Here is a 13784-nt window from a genome sequence, read left to right as displayed (position 1 = left end):
AGAGGCGGCCGTTTGCCTCAAAGGCAGTGTACTGGCGGTCCTCAGGGCAGATGGGGAGCTGGTGGTACGCTGATTTCAGGTCAATGGTCGAGAAGACGCGGTACTGCGCGATCTGGTTGACCATATCAGCTATACGGGGGAGTGGGTAGGCGTCCAGCAGGGTGTAGCGATTTATTGTCTGACTGTAGTCGATGACCAGGCGCTGCTTCTCGCCGGTCTTAACGACCACAACCTGGGCTCGCCAGGGGCTGGTGCTGCCCTCAATAATCCCTTCTTTCAGGAGCCGCTCCACTTCGGTTTTAATGAAAACCCTGTCCCCGGCACTGTATCGCCTGCTCTTTGTGGCGATGGGCTTACAGTCGGGGGTGAGGTTAGCATACAGTGGTGGGGGGGTGACACTGAGTGTGGAGAGGTTGCACCTGGTGCGCGGCGGGCAATTTGGAAGCTGCTGGCTGCGGACTGTGAGTGGGGGTAGGGGTCCACCGTATGCCATCGTAACACTTTTAAGGTGGCACTGAAAATCTAACCCCAGCAGGACGGCAGCGCAGAGGTCAGGCAGGACCAGAAGTTTAAAATGATCGTACACGGTCCCGTCTACTACGAGTGTCACCACGCAGTAGCCGCCGATGTCCGCCGACTGGGACTCGGAGGCCATAGAAATCCGCTGTTGCGCAGGCAGGACTGGGAGAGAGCAACGCCGCACCGTGTCGGGGTGGATGAAGCTCTCCGTGCTCCCAGAGTCAAAAAGGCAGAATGTATGGTGACCATTTACCTTAATGTCCATTGTGGAACTGGCCAGTTGGAGCGGTCTCGCTTGGTCCAGTGTAACGGATGCCAGCGTAGGGGTCGGTGTGTCACTGCGGGTATCAGATGAGGCGGTGTCGGGGGCCTGCTGCATCCCGGCTGTCGTCCAAGATGGCGGCGTCCATGATCCCCATGTGGCTGGAGGCGTCCAAAATGGATGCTGTACCGGTGATTCGCACATGGCCGGGGAGGTCCAAGATGGCGGCCCGCATGGCCCACACGCGGTGCTGCTGGGGTTCGGGGTGGCTTTGGCCCTGCAGATGCTAGCGTAGTGTCCCTTCTTCCCGCAGCCCGAGCAGATCGCGTTTTTCGCTGGGCAGCGCGCTCTGGGGTGTTTTGCCTGGCCACAGAAGTAGCATTTCTGGCCTTGGGGCACTGCTGTCTGGCCTTGGGACACTGCTGCGGTAGTTGGGCCGTTGTTGGGGTGTGGCTGGGGTGGCACGGCACTATGAGGCGGTCCTACCGTGTCCCAGGATGTCATTCCACACGGCGTCCACGGTGCAGAGGAGTAGGCATCCATGCCCTGGCAGGCTGCATCCAACGATAGTGCGAGTTCAGAGGCCTTGTTGAGGTCGAGGTTACTCTGCTCCAACAGTCGCTGTCGGGTGTAATTGGATCTGTGGCCCGCTACAAAAGCGTCCCGGATAAGTTCCTCTGTGTACACGGCGGCCTTTACATCCTTACAACCACAGGCCCGGCCAAGCACAGACAGTGCCTGAAGGTATTCCACGGTCGATTCCCCAGTTTGTTGTTTACGACTCCCCAGGAGGTGCCTGGCGTACACTTCGTTCACTGGGCACGTGTACTGGTCCTTGAGGAGCTTGATAGCGTCCACGTACGAGGTCGCGTCTTGGATGACCGAGTACACTCGGTGGTTCACTTTGGAGGTCAGGACATCCAGTTTGTCCTCGTCCGATTTGATTGCTTCGGAGGCGGTCAGGAATTTTTTGAAACACTTAAGCCAGTGAGTAAACTTGGTGGATGAGTCCGCCTCCCGATGGTCTAAGTCCAGGCATGCTGGTGTGAGGATCTTCTCCATTATAAAAATGTTGTTAATAAAATTGATGCGCTATCAATTACTCATAAAAGACTGAGAGTTAGAAGAGTAACTAAAGGCTTTTATTAACAACAGAATGGAGGTCTGCCTCGCGTGGTCGACCGGTCCAGGATACAAAGGGCTAGGGAGCAGTCACCTTTATACTAGGACCTGTGGGAGGAGTCAGCCGAGGCATGTCCAGGCATGTACACAGTGGAATACAAACAGGACAAACAGGAATACAAACAGTGGTTTACCACAGATGAGCACTTGAAATGCCATTGCAGACAAGGCTATGGACCAAATGCTCGAAAATGGGATTAGACTGGACAGGGATGGATGGGCGGCGCAGACACGATGGGTTAAAGGGCCTCTTTCTGTGCTGTAAAACTCTATGACACTATGACTCTATGACTCTATGACATATACGGGGCAGAAAGTATACCCCAGACGGAAAATAAGGGTGCCTGTCAAATACAACGGCAAGGAAATACAGAAATTGTATCTGTACATACTGCAAGCTGGTAGACCACCATTATTGGGACGTGAATGGATCAGAAAGATAAGTTTAGACTGGCACTCCATTCAGGCACTGACTGTGGCTAGTAAAAAGGGTGATGACGTCACACCTGGACGATTGTCAAAAATCTTGGCTAACGCTAAAGAGGTATTTCAACAAGAACTGGGAACTCTTAAAGGCGTAACCACCTCAATAAAAATAGAAGGGAATGCAATTCCCAAGTTTTAAAAGCAAGACCGGTACCGTATGCAATTTGCCCAGCCATTGAGGCAGAGCTGGAGAATCTGGAGAATGCAGGCGTGTTAAATAAGGTAGACTGGAGCGAGTGGGCGACACCCATCATTCCTGTCATGAAGAAAACGTTAAACAATAAGTCTGAGGAGCCAAGGAAGGTTTGCATCTGTGGGGACTTCAAGGTGACTGTGAACCCAGTCCTTCTGAGGATAGAAGATATTTTCGCCTCACTGTCTGGAAGGAAACGTTTTACAAAAATTGACCTAGCGCAAGCATATTTGCAGATGGAGGTTGAAGAATCCTCTAGGAAATATCTCACGATAAACACTCACAAAGGTCTTTACCAGTATAATTGACTGGTATTTGGAGTTGCATCAGCTCTGGCTATATGGCAAAGAGCGATGGAACAAGTCCTGCAAGGGATTCCGGGGACTCAGTGTTACTTGGACGACATCCTAGTGACAGGTGAAAATGACAGTGAACACCTTGCCAATCTAGAGCAGGTGCTCACTAGACTAAGAGAACATGGGCTATGAGCCAATCGCCCCAAGTGCGAGTTTTTTAAGAAACAAATATCGTATTGTGGCCATGTGATTAATGAAGAGGGGTTACATAAGTCCCCTGACAAAATTGAAGCGGTAGTTAAGGCTCCAGCGCCTGAAAATGTGTCGCAACTGAGGTCATTCCTCGGATTGGTGAATTACTACCATAAGTTTTTGCCGAATTTGTCCACAATTCTGCACCCACTGAACACCCTGCTACAAACTGGAGTAGCATGGAAATGGAGCGATGAATGTAAGCGGGCCTTTCAGAAGTGTAAAGGCCTGATCACTTCAAGAGAAGTATTGGCTCACTACAACCCATCACTACCGATAAGACTGGCGTGTGATGCATCTCCCTACGGCGTTGGAGCGGTACTGTCACATAAATCCCTTGATGGTTCAGAGAGGCCGATAGCTTTTGCGTCACGCTTGTTAACTGCAGCCGAGCGTAACTACGCCCAGATTGACAGAGAGGCCCTCAGCCTGGTGTGGGGTTGAAGAAGTTCAATCACTACCTGCACGGAGAGAAATTTACTCTACTAACTGATCATCAACCTCTTGTCTCCATTTTCAACCCTAAGAAGGACGTCCTGATAATGACAGCACAACGGCTACAGAGGTGGTCCCTTTTCCTAGGGGCACACCAATATGACATCGAGTACAAAGGAACTAAACAGCATGGGAATGCTGATGGATTGTCGCGCCTAACGTTGCCGACGGTGGAAGAAGCACCTGCAGTGGATCCTGTGGAGATATTCCACTCGACCATAGTCGAATGTCTACCTGTGACGAATGCAAACATAGAAAAGGAAACACGAAATGATCCGACACTCTCCAGGGTCTATGATTTAATGGTGAAGGGATGGCCAGCACATGGCGAACCAGTGTTGCCAGCATTCTCGCCGAGAAGAGAACAGCTGTCAGTGTGCCGAGGATCCAGAGTAGTAATTCCACCCAAATTGAAGGATAGAGTGCTCAATGAACTTCATGAGGGTCATCTGGGAGGGGTAAAAATGAAGAACTTAGCCAGAGCGATTGTGTGGAGGCCGGGAATCGATAGAAAAATCAAAGAGATGACCAAGAGCTGTACAGGATGCCAGAAGGTCCAAAACGCCCCACCACAAGCCCCTCTACATCCATGGGAGTGGCCCTCATCTCCATGGCAAACGGTACACATTGATTTTGCTGGTCCATTTATGGACTCGATGTTTTTAATTGCGGTGGATGCACATTCAAAGTGGCCAGAGGTAATAAAAATGTCCTCAACCACCACAGAAAAAACTATCACCGTCTTACAAACCATGGAGAGGGACGATGTAGACATAGAAATAGGGCGGGGGGACTGTGATATGCTCGACCATATTTAACATCGAGAGGGAGGAGGTATTGACGGTTTTAGCAGGCCTAAAATGGATAAATCCCCAGGCCCGGATGAAATGGATCCCAGGCTGCTGTGTGAGGCAAAGGAAGAGATTGCGGGGGCTCTAACACATATATTCAGAACCTCTCTGGCCACAGGGGATGTGCCAGAGGACTGGAGAACCGCTAATGTAGTACCATTATTCAAGAAGGGGAGTAGGGAAAAACCGGGGAACTACAGGCCAGTGAGCCTAACATCAGTGGTAGGAAAATTATTGGAAAAAATTCTGAGGGACAAAATTAGTCTCCACTTGGAGAGGCAAGGATTAATCAGGGATAGTCAACATGGCTTTGTCAAGGGAAGATCATGTCTGACTAATTTGATTGAATTTTTTGAGGGGGTGACTAGGTGTGTGGATGAGGGTAATGCAGTGGATGTGGTATACATGGATTTCAGTAAGGCCTTCGATAAAGTCCCGCACAGGAGACTGGTCAAGAAGGTAAGAGCCCATGGAATCCAGGGTGCCTTGGCACATTGGATACAAAATTGGCTTAGTGGCAGAAGGCAGAGGGTGATGGTCGAAGGTTGTTTTTGTGACTGGAAGCATGTGGCCAGTGGGGTACCACAGGGATCGGTGCTGGGTCCCTTGCTGTTTGTGGTCTACATTAATGACTTGGATATGAATGTAAAAGGTATGATCAGTAAGTTCGCGGATGATACAAAAATTGGTAGGGTGGTAAATAGCGAGGAGGGTAGTCTCAGTCTGCAGGACGATATAGATGGGTTGGTCAGATGGGCGGAACAGTGGCAAATGGAATTTAACCCAGAAAAGTGCGAGGTGATGCACTTTGGGGGGACTAACAAGGCAAGGGAATACACAATGAATGGTAAGACCCTAGGCAAGACGGAGGGTCAGAGGGATCTGGGTGTGCAAGTACACAGATCCCTGAAGGCGGCGGAACAGGTGGATAAGGTGGTAAAAAAGGCATATGGGATACTTGCCTTCATTAGCCAAGGCCTAGAATATAAGAGCAAGGAGGTTATGATGGAGCTGTATAAAACACTGGTTAGGCCACAGCTGGAATACTGTGTGCAGTTCTGGTCGCCACACTACAGGAAGGATGTGATAGCTTTGGAGAGGGTGCAGAGGAGATTCACCAGGATGTTACCAGGGCTGGAGCGCTTCAGCTATGAAGAGAGACTGGGCAGATTGGGTTTGTTTTCCTTGGAGCAGAGGAGGCTGAGGGGGGACATGATTGAGGTGTACAAAATTATGAGGGGCATAGATAGGATGGATACTAAGGAGCTTTTCCCTTAGTAGAAGGGTCAATAACTAGGGGGCATAGATTCAAGGTAAAGGGCGGGAGGTTTAGAGGGGATTTGAGAAAGAACTTTTTCACCCAGAGGGTGGTTGGTGTCTGGAACTCACTGCCTGAAAGGGTTGTGGAGGCTGGAACCCTCACAACATTCAAGAAGCATTTGGATGAGCACTTGAAATGCCATAGCATACAAGGCTACGGACCAAATGCTGGAATATGGGATTAGATTAGACAGGGCTTGATGGCCAGCGCGGACACGATGGGCCGAAGGGCCTCTATCCGTGCTGTATAACTATTTGCTCCGACAATGGACCACAGTTTGTGTCTTAAGAGTTCTGGAGGTTCTTAAAGAACAATGGTGTTAAGCATTACACATCCGCCCCATATCATCCAGCCACTAATGGATTGGCCGAGAGGTTTGTTCAAACATTCAAGAAGGCTATCAAGGCAATGTGTAATGAAGACATACCCCTACAACACAAGATGGACAACTTCTTGTTTGCCTACCGGAATGCGACACATGCGGTTACCAACCAAACTCCAGCCATGATGTTCTTCAATCGAAGACTAAGATGCCGCTTGGATTTGGTTAAGCCAAACATCAGAAGAGATGTGGAGAACAGGCAGTTTCAAAATATGAATGAAAGGCCAACCAGGAGTTTCAAGATAGGTCAACCAGTTTTGGCCCGGGACTACCGCACAGAGAAATGGCAGCCAGGAACGATCTGCACACGGCAAGGACCTCTAATGTATACCGTGGACGTTGGAGAGGGCATTGTAAGACGCCATGCTGACCAGATTCTAGAGTCACTGGAAAACGTCAAATCTGCACCACGATCCTATACACCTGGTGATGAAACCAAAGTACCAATTGCATCTACCTCAGAATCGGTGATATTGGAAGCAGACGAACCAAACAACGACGTTGATCCCGAATCAACTTTGCCAGAAGAACCTGATACCCCAAAGAGGCGTTATCCAGACAGAATCAGGAAGCCTCCTCAAAGACTGAATTTATAATTGATTAACTTCAGCTAATGTATATAGCAACTGTAATTGTAAATATGTTATTTAATTATTAATCGAATGTTATGTACTGTTTAGCTAAAAGGGGAGGAATTGTAGTGTATGTACCTTGAAGAAGGAACTATATTCTGCAGCCCCTGTATACTGCAGTACCAGTAGTGACCACCCCTGTATATAAGCCTGTGTGGTAACTTTGTATCGTAGTTCCAGTTTTGTCTCCATTCAGTAAACACCTGTTATAACCAACTTCTGCAGTCCGTGTCTCAATTACACACGTACGTTACAACTGGGGTCTCTCTCACCACCTTTTACTCTCAGTGCACTGACTGGAGTCTCTATCACCTCCTGTTACTGTCAGTGCACTGACTGCAGTCTCACTCACTTCATGTTACTGTCAGTGCACTGACTGGGGTCTCTCTCATCTCCTGTTACTGTCAATGCACTGGCTGGGGTTTCTCAACTCCTGTTGCTGTCAGTACACTGACTGGGGTCTCTCAATTCCTGCTACTGTCAGTGCACTGACTGGGGTCTCTCACCTCCTGTTACTGTCAATGGACTGACTGGGGTCTCTCATCTCCTGTTACTGTCAGTGCACTTACTGAGGTCCCTCTGACTGGGGTCGCTCTGAATTCCTGTTACTTTCAGTACACTGACTGGAGTCTCTCTCACCTCCTGTTACTGTCAGTGCTCTTACTGGTGTCTGACTCACCTCCTCCTTCTGTCAGTACACTGACTGGTGTCTCTCTCAACTCCTGTTACTGTCAGTGCACTGACTGTAGTCTCTCACCTCCTGTTACTGTCAGTACACGGACTGGGCTCTCTCATCTCCTGTTACTGTCAATGCACTGACTGGGCCCTCTCATCTCCTGTTACTGTCAATGCACTGACTGGGGTCTCTCACATCCTGTTACTGTCAATGCACTGATTGGGGCCTCTCACCGACTGTTACTGCCAGTACACTGACTGGGCTCTCTCATCTCCTGTTACTGTCAATGCACTGACTGCGGTCTCTCACATCCTGTTACTGCCAGTGCACTGACTGTGGTCTCTCTCACCTCCTCACTCTCAGTGCACTGACTGGGGTCTCTCTCAACTCTTGTTACTGTCAGTGCTCTTACTGGAGTCTTTCCCACATCCTCTTACTGTCAGTGCACTGACTGGGTTCTCTCACCTCCTTACACTGTCAATGGACTGACTGGGGTCTCTCATCTCCTGTTACTGTCAGTGCATTTACTGAGGTCCATCTGACTTCCTGTTACTTTCAGTACACTGACTGGGGTCTCTCAGCTCCTGTTACTGTCAGTGCACTGACTGCGGTCTCTCTCATCGTGTTAATGCCAGTGCACTGACTGGGGTCTCTCTCACCTCCTCCTACTGTCAGTACTCTCTCTGGGCTCTCTCCCAGCTTCTGTTACTGTCAGTACACTGACTGGGGTGTCTCTCACCACCTGTTACAGTCAGTACACTGACTGGGGACTCGCGCACCTCCTGTTACTGTCAGTGCACTGACTGGGGTCTCTCACCTCCTGTTACTGTCAATGCACTGATTGGGGTCTCTATCACCTCGTCTCACTGTCAGTGCACTGACTGCTGTCTCTCTCACATCATGTTACTGTCAGTGCACTGACTGGGGTCTCTCTCATCTCCTGTTACTGTCAATGCACTTACTGGGGACCCTCTCAACTCCTGTTACTGTCACTACACTGATTGGGATCTCTCACACATCCTGTTACTGTCAGTACACTGACTGGGGTCTCTCAACTCCTGTTGCTGTCAGTACACTGACTGGGGTCTCTCATATCCTGTTACTGACAGTGCTCTGACTGGGGTCTCTCACCCCCTGTTACTGTCAGTGCACTTACTGAGGTCCCTCTGACTTCCTGTTACTTTCAGTACACTGACTGGTGTGTTTCTCACCTCCTGTTACGGTCAGTGCACTGACAGGGGTCTGTCTCACATCCTGTTACTTTCAGTGCACTGACTGGGGTCTCTCTGACTACCTGTTACTTTCAGTACACTGACTGGGGTCTCTCTCACCTCCTGTTACTGTCAGTGCACTGACTGGAGTCTCTTACCTCCTGTTACTGTCAGTGCACTGATTGGGGTCTCTCTCACATCCTGTCACTTTCAGTGCACTGACTGGGGTCTCTCTCAACACCTCACTCTCAGTGCATTGACTAGGGTCTCGCTCAGCTTCTGTTACTGTCAGTACACTGACTGGGGTCCCTCTGACTTCCTGTTACTTTCAGTACACTGACTGGAGTCTCTCACATCTCATGTTACTGTCAGTAATCTGACTGGTGTCCTGCTCACCTCCTGTTACTGTCAGTGCACTGACTGGGGTCTCTCTCAGCTTCTGTTACTGTCTGTACACTGACTGGGGTCCCTCTGACTTCCTGTTACTTTCAGTATACTGACTGGGGTCTCTCTCAACTCCTCCTGCTGTCAGTGCTCTGACTGGTGTCTCTCGCACCTCCTGTTACTGTCAGTACACTGACTGGGGTCTCTCAACTCCTGTTACTCTCAGTACACTGACTGGGGTCTCTCTCACCTCCTGTTACTGTCAGTACACTGATTGGTGTCTCTCACCTCCTATTACTCTCAATGCACTGACTGCGGACTCTCACCTCCTGTTACTCTCAGTGTACTGACTGGGGTCTCTCTCACATCCTGTTACTGTCAGTATACTGACTGGGGTCTCTCTCACCTCCTGCTACTCTCATTACACTGACTGGAGTCTCTCTCCTCCTGTTACTGTCAGTACACTGACTGGAGTCTCTCTCACCTCCTGTTACTGTCAATGAACTTACTGGGGTCTCTCTCACATCCTGTTACTGTCAGTATACTGACTGGGGTCTATCTCCTCCTGTTACTGTCAGTACACTGACTGGGGTCTGTCAACTCCTGTTGCTGTCAATACAGTGACTGGGGACTCTCTTACCTCCTGTTACAGTCAATGCACTGACTGGGGACTCTCTTACCTCCTGTTACTGTCATTACACTTACTGGGGACTCTCTCAGCTCCTGTTATTGTCAGTGCACTGACTGGCCTCCCTCCTATCTCCTGTTTCTGCCAGTCCACTGACTGGAGTCTCTCTCACCTCCTATTACTGTCACTATACTGACTGTGGTCTCTCTCACCTCCTGCTACTGTCATTACACTGACTGGAGTCTCTCTCCTCCTGTTACTGTCAGTACACTGACCGGAGTCTCTCTCACCTCCTGTTACTGTCAATGCACTTACTGGGGTCTCTCTCACATCCTGTTACTGTCAGTATGCTGACTGGGGTCTCTCTCACCTCCTGCTACTGTCATTACACTGACTGGAGTCTCTCTCCTGTTACTGTCAGGACACTGACTGGGGTCTGTCAACTCCTGTTGCTGTCAGTACAGTGACTGGGGACTCTCTCACCTCCTGTTACAGTCAATGCACTGACTGGGGACTCTCTTACCTCCTGTTACTGTCATTACAGTTACTGGGGACTCTCTCAGCTCCTGTTATTGTCAGTGCACTGACTGGCGTCTCTCCTACCTCCTGTTTCTGTCAGTCCACTGACTGGAGTCTCTCTCGTCTCCTATTACTGCCACTATACTGACTGTGGTCTCTCTCACCTCCTGCTACTGTCATTACACTGACTGGAGTCTCTCTCCTCCTGTTACTGTCAGTACACTGACTGGGGACGCTCTGAGCTGCTGTTATTGTCAGTAAACTGACTGGGGTCTCTCTCATCTCCTATTGCTGTCAGTGCACTGACTGGAGTCTGTCTCACATCCTGTTACTTTCAGTGCACTGACTGGGGTCTCTCTGACTACCTGTTACTTTCAGTACACTGACTGGGGCCTCTCTCACCACCTGTTACTGTCAATGCACTGATTGGGGTCTCTATCATCTCGTCTTACTGTCAGTGCACTGACTGCAGTCCCTCTCACATCATGTTACTGTCAGTGCACTGACTGGGGTCTCTCTCATCTCCTGTTACTGTCAATGCACTTACTGGGGACCCTCTCAACTCCTGTTACTGTCACTACACTGACTGGGATCTCTCTCACATCCTGTTACTGTCAGTACACTGACTGGGGTCTCTCAACTCCTGTTGCTGTCAGTACACTGACTGGGGTCTCTCATATCCTGTTACTGTCAGTGCACTGACTGGGGTCTGTCTCACATCCTGTTACTTTCAGTGCACTGACTGGGGTCTCTCTGACTACCTGTTACTTTCAGTCCACTGACTGGGGTCTCTCTCACCTCCTCTTACTGTCAGTGCACTGACTGGAGTCTCTTACCTCCTGTTACTGTCAGTGCACTGACTGGGGTCTCTCTCACATCCTGTCACTTTCAGTGCACTGACTGGGTTCTCTCTCAACACCTCACTCTCAGTGCAATGACTAGGGTCTCGCTCAGCTTCTGTTACTGTCAGTACACTGACTGGGGTCCCTCTGACTTCCTGTTACTTTCAGTATACTGACTGGAGTCTCTCTCAACTCCTCCTACTGTCAGTGCACTGACTGGTGTCTCTCTCACCTCCTGTTACTGTCAGTGCACTGGCTGGGATCTCTCTCACCCACTGTTACTGTCAGTACACTGACTGGGGTCTCTCACCTCCTGTTACTCTCCGTACACTGACTGGGGTCTCTCACCTCCTGTTACTGCCAGTGCACTGACTGGGGTCTCTCAACTCCTGTTACTGTGAAAGCACTGACTGCGGTCTCTCACCTCCTGTTACTGCCAGTGCACTGACTGGGATCTCTCTCACCTCCTGTTACTGTCAGTACATGGATTGAGGTCTCTCACCTCCTGTTACTCTCAATGCACTGACTGCGGTCTCTCACCTTCTGTTCCTGTCAGTACACTGACTAGGGTCTCTCTGACTTCCTGTTTCTTTCAGTTCACTGACTGGCGTATCTCTCACATCCTGTTACTGTCAGTACACTGACTGGGGTCTATCACCTCCTGTTGCTGTCAGTACATTGACTGGTGTCTCTCATATCCTGTTACAGTTGGTGCACTGAGGACTGCAGGAACCATTTTAAAGTGTCCCAATAAGTTGGTCACGGGGTCTGGTGGCCATTTTGAATGCCCCTTTTGCCTGGGCTTTTTTTAAAATACACTTTAAATCATGGCCTCTTCTGCCATTCGACCCTTATTAATACAATACCAATTTTGCGAATCTTACATATGGCATTTCAAGTGCTCATCCAAATGCTTCTTGAATGTTGTGAGGGTTCCTGCCTCTACCACCCTTTCAGGCAGTGAGTTCCAGATTCCAACCACCCTCTGGGTGAAAAATTTCTTCCTCAAAACCCCTCTAAACCTCCTGCCCCTTACCTTGAATCTGTGCCCCCTTGTTACTGACCCCTCTACTAAGGGAAAAAGTTCCTTTCTATCTACCCTATCACTGCCCCTCATAATTTTGTACACCTCAATCAGTTCCTCCCTCAGCCTTCTCTGCTCCAAAGAAAACAACCCCAGCCTGTCCAGTTTTTCTTCATAGCTCAAGCACTCCTGCCCAGGTAACATCCTGGTGAATCTCCTCTGCACCCTCTCCAAAGCAATCACACCCTTCCTATAGTGTGGCGACCAGAACTGCACACAGTATTCCAGCAATGGCCTAACCAGCGTTTTGTACAGCTCCATCATAACCTCCCTGCTATTATATTCTTTGCTTCGGCTAATGAAGGCAAGTATCCTATATGCCTTTTTAACCACCTTATCCACCTGTTCTGCTGCCTTCAGGGATCTATGTACATGCACACCAAAGTCCCTCTGATCCTTTGTCTTTCCTATGGTCTTACCATTCATTGTGTATTCCCTTGCCTTGTTAGTCCCTCCAAAATACATCACCTCACACTTTTCAGGGTTAAATTCCGTTAGCCACTGTTCCGCCCATCTGACCAACCCATCTATATCGTCCTGCAGACTGAGGCTACCCTCCTCGCTATTTAACACCCCACCAATTTTCGTGTCATCTGCGAACTTACTGATCATACCTTTTACATTCTGATGTGCCTCAATAATCCTGAGACTCGATGTTAGCGAAACAAAACAAGGCTTTTATTAACTTAGAAGTGGAGAGAGGTATCTTCCCTGGAGGTCTGCAGTACTGGCTGTGAGGCCAGACTGAGCTGGCTTACATAGAGGCCAGGTATGGGCGGAGCCCTACACACAACACATTCCATACATTCCAATACACAATACAATGGTGAGGAGAAACCTGAAACCAACCACAATCACAGGCAATACAATGGTAAGGGGGAACCTGAAACCAACCACAGTCACAGGCAGTGATGAATGGAATATTTCATCACACATTCACATCCAAATCATTAATGTAGACCACAAACAGCAAGGGACCCAGCACCGATCCCTGCGGTACTCCACTGGACACAACCCTTGTACTGTCAATACACTGACTGGAGTCTCTCACATCTCCTGTTACTGTCAGTAAACTGACTGGGGTCTCACCTCGTTTTACTGTCATTGCACTGACTGGGATCTCTCACCTCTTGTTACTGTCAGTACACTAACTGGGGACTCTCTCACCTCCTGTTACTGTCAGTGCACTGACTGGGGTCTCTCGCCTCTCCTGTTACTGTCAGTGCACTGATTGATGTCTCTCAACTGCTGTTACTTTCAATGCACCGACTGCGGTCTCTCACCTCCTGTTACTGTCAGTGCACTGACTGGGGTCTCTCTCACATCCTGTTACTGTCAGTGTACTGACTGGCGTCTATCTCACCTCCTCCTACTGTCAGTGCACTGACTGGTGTCTCTCACACCTTCTGTTACTGTCAGTGCACTGACTGGGGTCTCTCTCACATCCTCTTACTGTCAGTACACTGAATGGGTCTCTCTGACTTCCTGTTTCTTTCAGTTCACTGACTGGGGTATCTCTCACATTCTGTTACTGTCAGTACACTGACTGGGGTCTATCACCTCCTGTTG

The sequence above is a fragment of the Somniosus microcephalus genome, chromosome 13, assembly GCF_052327205.1.
Source record: "Somniosus microcephalus isolate GS21.2 chromosome 13, FLI_Smic_1.0, whole genome shotgun sequence".
Taxonomy (NCBI): Eukaryota; Metazoa; Chordata; class Chondrichthyes; order Squaliformes; family Somniosidae; genus Somniosus; species Somniosus microcephalus.
The sequence above is the reverse complement of the archived record's forward strand: the minus strand, read 5'-3'. Positions refer to the sequence as shown.